Consider the following 14626-nt stretch of genomic DNA (forward strand, 5'->3'; position numbering starts at 1 on the left):
TGGCCACAGTAGTGGCAAAGCTGCTTCCTTTTGCCTTAGGACAAAATTGTCACTTAATTTTGTTTACATCTTTCCTTTTTGCCAGTGATGTAACATCTTGTATATTCCCAAACACTACAATCTTTACTTGCCTTTCTATAAAATTACCACCACCAGTGGAAGTAATCTTATGGTTGTGCCTTTCTTGCAGTTTACAGACCACTGTTCTTCATTTATCCCTAAGCATATAGGGCAATTTCTTTACGACAATCTACTTATTAGCAGGCACATCCAGTAAGTAGAGCAAGTACTTTACTGTAGTTCTTCCATAGCATTACAACAGATTGTCATGTCTTCAGATTTGATAGGTACTGAGGAAAGAGCCTTTTGCATGTAAAGTAGATGCAATTTTCTGTTCATTGCCAAAATGATCCTGTAGTAAAGCCTTAGCTTTAGATATCCTTTTTTAGGGTCAATTTGTTGGCAACTTCTGACAAATTCTCTAGGACGAACTCTAGTGTACTGTTCAAGGAAATAAGAGGAAGACAATACAGCTGTCAGTCTTGCTTTCAACACTGTTTTCAAAAGCATTCATGAATACATGATAATGCTACGGGTCTCCATTGAAGATTTGAATCCCTCTTTTAGGCAAAGATTAGACGCGTTGCTGTTGTACCAATAAGATTGCTATTTCATTTTGCTTCCTCATAATATCAATAGTACTATTTTGACCTCCATCATCTAAAACAAGAGTGTTTCCATGTTGTAAGTTAGTGTCCCCGTGAGCATGTTGAACCATAGGATATGACATAGGTTCAAAGTGTCTCAATAATTATGCAGGCTGAGAGTAAACACTCTGAACTACCTCCTGGGAGTTTTGTTCATGCATCACAAACACTTGAGAAACAAATTAATCGACTGATATAGAGTGCTTTTGTTTTTCTTTGTGCTTGTCAATATAAGAATTCACACCATAGGACTGTCCTCCAGAGCACTTTTAGCACTTGCTACACTTGAAGCCCGAAGCACAATAACTCCAGCCATATGTGAGGGAATTTCTTCCCCCAAATTAAGCTGTTCCTTCCTTTCTCGAGGCTCTTCATCTTGCTCTTCCAGCACACATTTGTCCTTCAATAATTGTTGATATGCCATTAAGGCAGCTAAATCAGTCTCTGCTTTAATGCGTACAGAGAAGGTAGTAGATACAGAAGATTTTTTTTACTGACATTAGACACACTGTCATTCAGTTTCACACCATCCTGTGGGTCACTAACTCTATGCACAGTCAAAACATGGTTTGGAATTTGAGAAACATTCACTTGCTGCAACAACATGACCGTTCAATATAACAAGTTTGGATCAACCATTGTTTCGTATCCTCTATGAATGTATTGTATTAGTAATCAACATATGAAAAAAAAGTTCTGTTTTTCTAGTTCAGCCTTTGGAAGTAATGAGATTAGCATGTGATGTTGCTTAGCAATAGCTTCACAGAAATTAGTCAAGACCTCAAGATGAGATACACTTGTAAGGTATTTTCTTTAATTTTCATAACATCATTAATTAACGGGAGTGCGGCAGGAGCCATCTTGAATTTTTCTTATTATCGTCGGAGTTAAGAGAGGTGGGACTGCGCAGGTGTGTGATGGCGGGCAGTGAAGCGGGGAAGATTTAAAAAGGGCAGAAATCATAAATTGGTTTTCGTTTGGAGAAGGGAGTCGGAGGATCAGAACGGGAGTGCAGCGGAAGCCATCTTGAATTTTTCTTACTATCATCGGAGTTAAGAGAGGCGGGACTGCGCAGGCATGTGACGGCGGGCAGTGAAGCAGGGAAGATTTAAAAAGGACACAGCCTTATACAGTGGGCAGCGGAGTTAGCCGGGAGCAGAGTGAAGGCTTAAGGGCTTGGGTTCAACGGGCTTAGGCGGAAGTGGGCAAGGCAAGGTAGGTTTAGGTTTCAGTTTTTCCTGTTATTTGAGGAAAGGGGAAGTATGAGTGTGAGGGCAGCTTGTTGTTCTTGGTGTCAGATGTGGGAGGTCCTGGAGTCTCCTAGCCTCTCGGAAGTCCACATCTGTGCCAGGTGCGCCGAGCTGCAGCTCCTAGGGGACCGTGTTAGGGAACTGGAGCTGCAGCTCGATGACCTTCGTCTGGTCAGGGAGAGTGAGGAGTTGATAGAGAGGAGTTACAGGCAGGTGGTCACACCAGAACCACGGGAGGTAGATAGGTGGGTCATGGTTAGGAGGGGGAGAGGAAGAGTCAGGTACTATAGAGTACCCCAGTGGCTGTACCCCTTGACAATAAGTACTCCTGTTTGAGAACTGTTGGGGGGGACAGCCTACCTGGGGGAAGCAACAGTGGCCGTGCCTCCGGCACAGAGTCCAGCCCTGTAGCTCAGAAGGGTAGGGAAAGGAAGAGGAAGGCAGTAGTAATAGGGGACTCGATAGTTAGGAGGTCAGATAGGCGATTCTGTGGACACAATCAGGAGACCCGGATGGTAGTTTGCCTCCCTGGTGCCAGGGTTCAGGATGTTTCTGGTCACGTCCAAGATATCCTGAAGTGGGAGGGTGAGGAGCCAGAGGCCGTGGTACATATAGGTACCAATGACATAGGTAGGAAAAGGGAATTGGTCCTGAAATGAGAATATAGGGAGTTAGGAAGGCAGTTAAGAAGAAGGACCACAAAGGCAGTATTCTCAGGATTACTGCCTGTGCCATGCGACAGTTAGAGTAGGAATGGAATGAGGTGGAGGACAAATGCGTGGCTGAGGGATTGGAGCAGGGGGCAGGGATTCAGATTTCCAGATCATTGGGACCTTTTTTGGGGCAGGTGTGTCCTGTACAAAAAGGATGGGTTACACTTGAATCCTAGGGGGACCAATATCCTGGCGGGGAGATTTGCTAAGGCTACCTGGGAGACTTTAAACTAGAATGGTTGGGGGGTGGGAATCAATTTGAAGAGACTAGGGGAGAGGAGGTTAGTTCACAAATAGAGAAAGCTAGTAGACAGTGTGTGAGGGAGGATAGGCAGTTGATAGAGAAGGGGAGCACTCAGACCGAAGATGTAGGGGAGAAGGAAGAAAAAGATAATAAAGTTGATCGCATAGTTAGGGATAAACAGAGTGGAAGAGGTGGAGAGTTTCTTAAATGCATCTATTTTAATGGTAGGAGCATTGTAAGAAAGGTGGATGAGCTTAGAGCATGGATTGATACCTGGAAATATGATGTTGTAGCTATTAGTGAAACATGGTTGCAGGAGGGGTGTGATTGGCAACGGAATATTCCTGGATTTCGTTGCTTCAGGTGTGATAGAATCAGAGGGGCAAGAGGAGGAGGTGTTGCATTGCATGCCCGAGGAAATATTACAGCGGTGCTTTGGCAGGATAGATTACAGGGCTCATCAAGGGAGACTATTTGGGTGGAATTGAGGAATGGGAAAGGTGTAGTAACACTTATAGGGGTGTATTATAGACCACCTAATGGGGAGCAAGAATTGGAGGAGCAAATTTGTAAGGAGATAGCAGATATTTGTAGTAAGCACAAGGTTGTGATTGTGGGAGATTTTAATTTTCCACACATAGACTGGGAAGCCAATTCTGTAAAAGGGCTGGATGGTTTGGAGTTTGTAAAATGTGTGCAGGAAAGTTTTTTGCAGCAATACATAGAGGTACCAACTAGAGGAGGGGCAGTGTTGGATCTCCTGTTAGGGAATGAGATAGGACAGGTGATGGACATATGTGTTGGGGAGCACTTTGGGTCCAGTGATCACAATACCATTAGTTTCAATATAATTATGGAGAAGGATAGGACTGGACCCAGGGTTGAGATTTTTGATTGGAGAAAGGCCAACTTTGAGGAGATGCGAAAGGACTTAGAAGGAGTGGATTGGGACAATTTGTTTTATGGGAAGGATGTAATAGAGAAATGGAGGTCATTTAAAGGTGAAATTTTGAGGGTACAGAATCTTTATGTTCCTGTTAGGTTGAAAGAAAAGGTTAAAAGTTTGAGAGAGCCACGGTTTTCAAGGGATATTGGAAACTTGGTTCGGAAAAAGAAGGAGATCTACAATAGGTATAGGCACAGCATGGAGTAAATGACGTGCTCGAGGAATATAAAGAATGTAAAAAGAATCTTAAGAAAGAAATTAGAAAAGCTAAAAGGAGATATGAAGTTGCTTTGGCAAGTAAGGTGAAAATAAATTCGAAGGTTTTCTACAGTTATATTAATAGCAAAAGGATAGTGAGGGATAAAATTGGCCCCGTAGAGATTCAGAGTGGACAGCTATGTGTGGCGTGGAAAGAGATGGGGGAGGTTTTGAACAATTTCTTTTCTTTGGTATTCACTAAGGAGAAGGATATTGAATTGTGTAAGGTAAGGGAAACAAGTAGGGAAGTTATGGAAACTATGACAATTAAAGAGGAGGAAGTACAGGCGCTTTTAAAGAATATAAAAGTGGATAAATCTCCGGATCCTGACAGGATATTCCCTAGGACCTTGAGGGAAGTTGGTGTAGAAATAGCAGGGGCTCTGACAGAAATATTTCAAATGTCATTAGAAATGGGGATGGTGTCGGAGGATTGGCGTATTGGTCATGTGGTTCCATTGTTTAAAAAGGGTTCTAAGAGTAAACCTAGCAATTATAGGCCTGTCAATTTGACATCAGTGGTGGGTAAATTAATGGAAAGTATTCTTAGAGATGGTATATATAATTATCTGGATAGACAGGGTCTGATTAGGAATAGTCAGCATGGATTTGTGCGTGGAAGGTCATGTTTGACAAATGTTACTGAATTTTTTGAAGAGGTTACGAGGAAGGTTGACGAGGGTAAAGCAGTGGATGTTGTCTATATGGACTTCAGTAAGGCCTTTGACAAGGTTCCACACAGAAGGTTAGTTAGGAAGGTTCAGTCGTTAGGTATTAATGTTGAAGTAGTAAAATGGATTCAACAGTGGCTAGATGGGAGATGCCAGAGAGTAGTGGTGGATAACTGTTTGTCAGGTTGGAGGTCGGTGACTAGTGGTGTGCCTCAGGGATCTGTATTGGGTCCAATGTTGTTTGTCATATACATTAATGATCTAGATCATATATGTCAAACTCAAGGCCCGCAGGCCAAATCTGGCCCGCGGTGGAATTATCTTTGGCCCGCGAGATAATATCTAATTACTATTAAAGCTGGCCCCAGTAATCGAAGCGCCTATGGCATATGATATGGCTAATGCTGAGTTTATTCAGGTACCAGGTTTTCAGGGTTTTTAGTGTTTATTCGGCAGTCTTCTTCATAAGAAACGGAATTTGTAAAGTGAAATACTTTGTAGTTATAGCAGAGACTGAGACACATGAGAGCAGGCTGAAAAAACGGAGGCAACGAAAGCTGCGTTCACACGCGTCCAACTGATCCGGCCCGCATGAAGCTGCATTTTGCTCAATCCAGCCCGTGACCTAAAATGAGTTTGACACCCCTGATCTAGATGATGGGTGGTAAATTGGATTAGTAAGTATGCAGATGATACTAAGGTAGGAGGCATTGTGGATAATGAAGTAGGTTTTCAAAGCTTGCAGAGAGATATAGGCCAGTTAGAAGAGTGGGCTGAACGATGGCAGATGGAGTTTACTGCTGATAAGCGTGTGGTGCTGCATTTTGGTAGAAATAAATGGTAGGGCATTGAAGAATGCAGTAGAACAGAGTGATCTAGGAATAATGGTGCATAGTTCCCTGAAGGTGGAATCTCATATGGATAGGGTGGTGAAGAAAGCTTTTGGTATGCTGGCCTTTATAAATCAGAGCATTGAGCATAGGAGTTAGGATGTAATGTTAAAATTGTAGAAGGCATTGGTAAGGCCGAATTTGGAGTATTGTGTACAGTTCTGGTCACCAAATTATAGGAAAGATGTCAACAAAATAGAGAGAGTACAGAGAAGATTTACTAGAATGTTACCTGAGTTTCAGCACCTAAGTTACAGGGAAAGGTTGAACAAGTTAGGTCTTTATTCTTTGGCGCATAGAAGGTTGAGGGGGGACTTGATAGAGGTATTTAAAATTATGAGGGGGATAGATAGAGTTGACGTGGATAGGCTTTTTCCATTGAGAGTAGGGGAGATTCAAACAAGAGGACATGAGTTGAGAGTTAGGGGCAAAAGTTTAAGGGTAACACGAGGAGGAATTTCTTTACTCAGAGAGTGGTAGCTGTGTGGAACGAGCTTCCAGTAGAAGTGGTAGAGGCAGGTTCGGTATTGAAATTTAAAGTAAAATTGGATAGGTATATGGATAGGAAAGGAATGGAGGGTTATGGGCTGAGTGTGGGCCAGTGGGACTAGGTGAGTGTAAGCATCGGCACAGACTAGAAGGGCTGAGATGGCCTGCTTCTGTGCTGTAATTGTTGTATGGTTATATATAGTGGTATTAAACCTATAATTTTGTTCAGATTTGTTTCATACTTCTTTTGATTAGATTAGCCTTAGCTTTGGTTTTAGCTTTAATTTCTTTTTTGCAAGCCCCCAACTGCAGGGTCGTTGGCACAAATTCTATGTTTCGATACATTCATGTTATTTTCCCTTGTAGTGCAACTTGCAATTAACTCTTTGTTTGCCTGCAGCATATATTTGATTCAATACAAGCAGTCAACAAACTGTCCACTTATCTGCAGTGCTTAAAACAGAGTGAACAAACAGTCTTATATTCAAATGTCAACAACCAGAATATTTAGCACTTCAATAAAACAAAGCAAAAAACCCTCAGGCAAACCCCACATGATCAAGCAACGGTCCCCAAAGGACAGGCAGCACTGACCATTCAAAACTATGTTCAAACCACAAATACACAGCATGAATCACCAAAAGGTCACTGATCCTACCACAACCTGCTGGAGTTTCTGACATGATGTTCTCAGTGCAGCAATTCCAATTTCGCCAACGGGTCCCAGGCAATCCTTGGCTGTATTCTGGTGTTTGTTTGGTATAACTATTTTATTTTTGTTGACAAAACGTAGAAATTACTTTAAATCAAACCAAAAGCACTGAGAGACTAAGACAGGAGATCAACACTGTATGAAATTCTTCCAAATAATTAAGTTCCAACATCGAGAAAGGTACTTTTGATTCTTTATTATGAAACCAGCAAAGAAGAATGATCTTATAATGATAAAAAACTAACAAAGCTAAATTAGCAATATAATGATCTTAGCTTTCAAATCAGCATAACTAAGTCTAATTAGCAAAGTTAGCATATTTAAGCATTCTAATTAGCGATATCAGAATTAGCGTTCTATATGTTTTTAAGTGGTATCAGAATAAGTGTTGTAAACATATCTAAATGGTTGAGTAGCATTCTAATTAGCGGTCAACAAAAAAATATCATTCTCCGTGGCTCAACCCCTCTCCATTAGACTAAACAAAACTAACCAACTATACGCTTGCATACATAACTATACTCATTTGCTTCTACCATGCCCTAACCCATGTGACAGATTACCAAAATAAACGTGCCACAACATACAGACAGAAAATAGATGCATGGCTCCTACAGAGTGGTTGTGAATGAAGTCACCAGACAAGCATTGAAGCTGGTAATGTAAAAGTCTTTATTCATCACAACAAACAGACATTCTTCTGGAGACCCTCTCATAGAAGAGTCTCATAAAATCAAATTACATCATATTTTTATACCCTTAAGATCAATAGGTGATTCAATATATTGTCAGTAGTTAAAATGACATTGATTACTTCATTAATTTGGGTCAACAATGTTTCTTTTGAATTACATACATATCTAGAGTGGGAGGCACCTCTGAATTTTCAAATAACTTTGCAGGGACAAGCACTTATTTACATTTACGATGGTGCAAATTCCTTAAACGCACATTTGACGCAGAGCAATTAACCCAACCCCATTGTTTTAACGTTTGGCTCATGCATATTCAATCTTTAATCTGTGGACTGCTTGTGCTTTTAACTTCAATTTACTGTTTGCGATTTACAATAAAAAACTGAAGACTGGTTCTTGCTTGAATTAATGTCTGCTATATTCACATAACTCCAGAATACTCCCTAACAACCTCACTCTCCCAGATTGACACAAAATGCTGGTGGAACGCAGCAGGTCAGGCAGCATCTATAGGGAGAAGCACTGTTGACGTTTCAAGCCGAGACCCTTCATCAGGATGTTGACAGTGCTTCTCTCTGTAGATGCTGCCTGGCCTGCTGTGTTCCACCAGCATTTTGTGTGTGTTGCTTGAATTTCCAGCATCTGCAGATTTCCTCGTGTTTGTCTCCCAGATTCAATTCCTTTTCTGAAGTCTTTGTCTAATCACTCAATCTATCTAGATTCCATTGAAGGATTACACTTTCCTCACCATCACAAACCATTTCACCTATTTTTATGTAATTGGCAAAATTAGATACTTCACATTTTGCCCCTCCTTGAAGTCATTAATAGTAAATAACCGAACACCAAGAATTGATCCCTCGTCTATTCCATTGATTGAATTTTCCAACCCGCAAGAGCACCATTTATTCCAATTCTTTGTTTCTATGTAATAGCCAGAGTCCATTCCTTGCTGACACACTTTCTTAAAATACCACAAACCTCTTAATTTATGAAGTCACCCTCAACATCCACAATCTTCTACCAATCTACCCCTACTGCATCATATTTTCCTTGACAAGTGAGGCCATGGCGGGGGGGGGGGGGGGGGGACTTGTAAAACATGGATTTCTTTCCATATGAATGGTCCCATCTCATGATGAAGGCAGATATTTTGATAAAGTCGATTGCTGCCTTGATTGTACCATCAAAGCCTTTGATCAATTGAGGAAAAGGGATTTGAAAATCAAGTTATGAGACCTGGCAAAAAACTCGTGTTCTGATGAGCAGTGGTGATTTTTGTCCTTTTCTCTGCTTCTAACACCTGGATTACCTTCAACAGACACCTTAAGGACACTGGAAAAACACCACGAATAGAACCTCAAGTCTTCCAAATTCACTGTAAGAATAAAGATACCAAAGCCAGTGTCCTTTCCTTGTTCAGCATTCCCAGGAACAAGATCCAGTCAGCCCTCCTTATCCGCGGGGGTATTTGTTCCGGGATCCCCGTGGATACCAAAAAATGTGGATGCTCAAGTCCCTCATTTAACCTGTCTCAGTGCGGTGGACATTAGGACCCGGCGGCGTAGCTCTGAATCCGCAGTGTTTCTGTTCACGAAAATAATCACGATCACGATTGAAAATAAAGTGGAAGTAATAAAGTGATTGGAAAGAGGTGAAACGCCATCGGTCATTGGAAAAGCATTAGGCTACAGTTGGTCAACAATCGGAACAATTTTAATGGAGCATATGAAAGGCCCTGCCCCAATGAAAGCTACAATTATTACTAAGCAACGCAGTGGTTTAATTATTGAAATACATGCGTTTCTTAAGTGTTTTATATGCATAGTAAGGTAAAATGTATACTATATACTAACACACACGTTTGACTAACTGATGCTAAGTAATACCGGATGTACCTGTTCCGACTTCAAATCTGACTTAAAGACGGACTCAGGAATGGAACTCGTCATAACCTGGGGACTGCCTGTACTTTTAAATTATCTCTAGATTACTTATAGTACCTAATATAATGTAAATGGTATGTAAATAGTTGTTATACTGTATTGTTTAGGGAATACCTGTAATGACAAGAAAAAATAGTCTGTACATACTCAAACAATGAGTGCTGGAGAGAGAACTTCTGGGTTTTCCCGATCCGCGGTTGGTTGAATCCGCGCATGCAGAACTCACAGACAAGGAGGGCCGACTGTATACTCAGTCAGCTGCATTGAGCAGACCAGGTTTGCATATCTAACACTAATCTCCTGAAAGAAACACGCTGTTCCTATCCCTATCATTCAAAAAGATTACTGGGCAAACAGAGGAAAATATTAAATAATGTTCTCAAAACCTCCTTGAAGAATTGCAGCTTTTCCACTGACTCCTGGAAATCTCTGGTGCCTGACTGTTGAGATGGGAAAAAAGGACTTAGGATGCTATTGAGAACCCCCACAGCATGCACTGGATGCTTATAGATGCCCTGCATAAACAATTTTCCTCATAATCAACTCCCTTTGACTCTGTCTGCATTTGACAGTCTGTTATTCAGATTTTAAGCACTGTGTTAATAATATTGAATTTACACAATATATTTTAAGTTAATGTGAAAGGGAAAGTATGATTTAACAGACTAACTTAGAGACCACTGCAGACAACAAATATATTTTTATTGTAACTTGAAACTCCAGTCTGCCAAATGCTTTCTAACAGAAGTTTCCTGCTATTCAAATAACACAGCTTATTTGTCAGATTTCCTGTAGGAAGAAGTATTTCTGTTATTCATAATTCAGATCTAGAACTTGTATTAATACATATAATGTCACACAGGGGAGAAAATGATAGGAGGTAAAAGCTGAAAGTTTAGTCCATGGCTTCCAGCTCCTCCAGTACAAATGGAAAGGTACTTAGTTCTCCATAAGTTCTCACCTCTCTTTATAGAACATGTACGAAAAGGACAGCACAGCCCTTTGCCCATGAGGTTGTGCTGACCTATATAAACTTACTACACAATGATCACTCTAACCCTTCCCATCTACACAGCCCATAAACCTGCATTTTTCTTACTTTCATATGCTTATCGAAGAGTCTCTAAAGTGTCCTTATTGTTTCTGCCTCTACCACCACCTAGCAGTGTGCTCCAAACACAAACCACTTGCTGTGTGAAAAACCCTACCTCTGACAAAACCCCTAAACTTTCCTCTACTCACCTTAAACAGATGTCCTCTAGTATTGGCTATTGATACCCTGAGAAAAATGAAAAGGATGTCTACTCCAACTATGCCGCTCATAAATCTTACACACTTCTATCAAGTTGTCTTAATTCTCCTTCACTCCAAAGAGAAAAACAAACTCGCTCAACCTCATAAGACATGCTCTCTAATCCAGGCAGCATCCTGGTAAATCTCCTCTGCACCTTCTCTAAAGCTTTCAGTTGTCAGCTTACCCAAAGAATATAAAATATATGGCTGTACCAACCAATTTGCCAATTGAAAATGCATATGTGCCAGCACGTAATCCAAAACCATCAATTCCCTACCTGCTTATACATATTTTTCTCTGAATACCTCTTAAATCTACTATTGTGTCTTGTTTCACCAACTCCCCTAGAAGCATGTTCCAGACATCACATTCCATGTAGAAAACTTGTCATGTAACTCTCCTTTAGGAATCTCCTCTCTTATTTTAAACCTATGTCTTCTTGTGTTTGACGTTTACATTCTTGTTAAAACCTTCTGATACCATTCCCTTCTGTGCCTGACATAATTTTATACACCTTAATTAGATCATCTGTCAGCCTCTGACATCCCTGGCAAACCCCTTCTGCACACTCTGCAAAGCCACCACATCCTTCCTGTAACATGGCAAACAGAATTGCATACAATATTTAAATATGGCCTGACTAAGGTTTATACACCTGCAACATGACTTCCTGAGTTTTATACTCAACACCCAAGTATGCTTTGTACCTTTCTTACCTCCTTATCTACTTGCATTGCCACTTTCAATGAATTGTACACAAAGATTTCTCTGTACATCAATTCTCCTCAGGATCTTACCATTTACTATATAATTTCCTCTTAAATTTGACCTCCCAAAGTGAAACACCTTACATTTTTCTGGATTAAAATCTATCTGCCCAATTTCTGATCAGTGTATATCCCACTGAATCCTTTAACAGTTTTCCAGCCTCCCCATAAATCTGCCTATTTTCACGTCGCCTGCAAATATACTAATCACCCCACCCACACTTTTGTCCAGATCATTTACATACATCACTAATAAGATCCCAGCATGAATCCTTGTTAAACACCACTGGTCACAGACCTCCAATCAGAAGAACACCTATCCACCACTACCCTCTCTCTTCCAGGGATAAATTAATTTTTAATCCAATCTACTAAGTCTCCAGGGACCCATGCAATTTAATCTTCTAGATAACCCTACCACGATGGATATTGTCAAAAGCTATTCAAAAGTCCCAGAAGTCTAGCATTAAAGTGGACAAGTGACAACATTTGATAACTTCATCAAAATATTGACAGTAGAAATTAAATGTGTGGGAGCAGGTTGATTACCCAACATCTGTGTAATAACTGTTGAAACTGAAAGCAGGCATTCTTCTGTTTGTGACTTTCAGTAATTTAGTACATCACTCAAATCCAACCCACACGTTCTTAAGGGATAAAATGCTCTTTTGCCTTATGTCGAGGACTAAAGTTCAAGAGTGAGGATGATGCTCCCACTGTGCTGCTATGCAGTACGATCTTAGTTTTGGATTTCAAACCTCATTAGCATCAGGTTAACTAACTATGCAGAGGCTCCCTCAATCATGAATGACTTGACTTATGAAAGTTCATCTTTACTTGGTAACTTTATCCAAGTAGTTTTAAAATATTTTTCAAGATGGGAATAAAAAAACATTTCAAGGTATTCATTAATTCTATTAGTTGAATGACGAGTTGTGTTAGGATAATATTTCAGTGAAATGAAAGAATTAAGCAACTGTATGTAGAATAATATGATATAGGCAGCTATATCATATTCCTAACATTCTCATGAACAGTACTCTGACATAACCTGAAGACTGCATGTACAAGGAATTAAAGGAGTAAGTTAAGATGCCAGGTTGCACAAATTTGGTTTCGATTCTGCTGGATTTATATATCTGAGGGATAAGCTAACATAATTAAAACAATGAAATGATTGCACAAGATAAATAGATAAAAGGAATGAATCTTGATAAGCTGATAATCTGGCTTGGGTTGTTATTTGTGGGAAACGAAGAATCCTGATTGTGATAAGAAAGCAGTTTTAATCTAACTGCTGTCTTTTATGGAGTTGTAGCCAATTCAAGCACAGGAAACCAGCTAACACTTTAAATCCCCATACTGGGAGCAGATAATTTGCTTTATTTTTGATGTTTGAAAAGGCTGCCACTGGTTTATCATGCCTGCGTCAGTTTTGTGAAAATAAGAAAAGATGGGTAGATTTGAAGGCAGTACTTACACACAGTGGTCACTTTATTAGATTCATCCTGTACCTAATAAAGTTGCCACTGAGTGTACGTTCATGGGCTTCTGCTGCTGTAGCACATCCACTTCAAGAATCGATGTGTTGTGCATTCCGAGATGCTCTTCTGCACACAGCTGTTATATTGTGTGGTTATTTGAATTACTGTTGCCTCACTGGATGTTCTATGTTTTTCACACCATTCTTTGTCAACTCTAGAGATTGTTGTGCGTGAAAATCCCAAGAGATCAGCAGTTGCTGAGATACTGAAACCCCCCCATCTGGCACCAAAAATTATTCCGCTGCCAAAGTCACTTAGATCACATTTCTTCCCCAGACTGATGTCTGGTATGAATAACAACTGAACCTCTTGACCATATCTGCATTGAGTTACTGCTACATAATAGGCTGATTAAATATTTGCATTAATGAGCAGGTGTACAGGTGTACCTAAAATAATGGCCACTGAATGTATTTCTGCATTGTGAAAAAGTGCTTTTGACTTTAAAAACATATTCCTAAAGCAATTCAGTGGAATGATCCTTCAATTTATCAGAAATGTGTGTAGAAACAATCTCCAACACTTCAAAATTATTTTAATTATATAAAGTGGGTAGCTTACTTTATTCAATGCTTCTTTTGAAAAATCAGTCACAATTTAGTAAATTTCATTCAGAAAATGTCACATTATGATGTCATGTATTTTAAATTATAATTAAGTAAATGTCTCAAACCATTTATTAAACGTTCATTAAAAACATCCAGTAAATATTCATTAAAAATCTAGTGTTAGCTACTGACATTTGTTGCTCTAGGCTGATAATTCAAATGAGACAAAATCTATGAAGCGGTTATAAAATAAAGTGCTTGAGCTGTCAACTCCCACTCCTAGAATATATCATGAAGTATTACTCTGCATTTAGTAAAATAAATGCCTTTGTGGCATAGGGAAAATAAGGCAATATATTTCAAGAGAGGGGAATGGGTATGAGGGAAGGAAGAGAGCCTTAATGCATTTGTATTTTTTGAATTCACTGAAATTTAAGTTAATTTTTCAATTAAATGTTTATGCATTTCACTTTCTTTAAAAAGGTAATTCAAAATTAGATGTATTTTTTAACAAGTGCCACACCTGCCCTTACACTTCCTCCCTCACCACCATTCAGGGCCCCAGACAGTCCTTCCAGGTGAGGCGACACTTCACCTGTGAGTCGGCTGGTGTGGTATACTGCGTCCGGTGCTCCTGGTGTGGCCTTTTATATATTGGTGAGACCCGACGCAGACTGGGAGACTGTTTCGCTGAACACCTACACTCTGTCTGCCAGAGAAAGCAGGATCTCCCAGTGGCCACACATTTCAATTCCATGTCCCATTCCCATTCTGATATGTCTATCCATGGCCTCCTATACTGTCAAGATGAAGCCACACTCAGGTTGGAGGAACAACACCTTATATACCGGCTGGGTAGCCTCCAACCTGATGGCATGAACATTGACTTCACTAACTTCTGTTAATGCCCCTCCTCCCCTTCTTACCCCATCCCCGATATATTTAGTTTTTT

The 14626-nt window shown here is 40.1% G+C and overlaps 1 protein-coding gene across 2 annotated transcripts in view; it reads right to left on the reverse strand.

Moving 5' to 3' along the window:
• LOC140729619 (uncharacterized) overlaps nt 1-14626 on the reverse strand; it is a 207573-nt gene that overhangs the window by 38354 nt on the left and 154593 nt on the right. The gene's annotated exons all lie outside the window — the stretch shown is intronic.

The sequence above is a fragment of the Hemitrygon akajei genome, chromosome 6, assembly GCF_048418815.1.
Source record: "Hemitrygon akajei chromosome 6, sHemAka1.3, whole genome shotgun sequence".
Lineage (NCBI taxonomy): Eukaryota > Metazoa > Chordata > Chondrichthyes > Myliobatiformes > Dasyatidae > Hemitrygon > Hemitrygon akajei.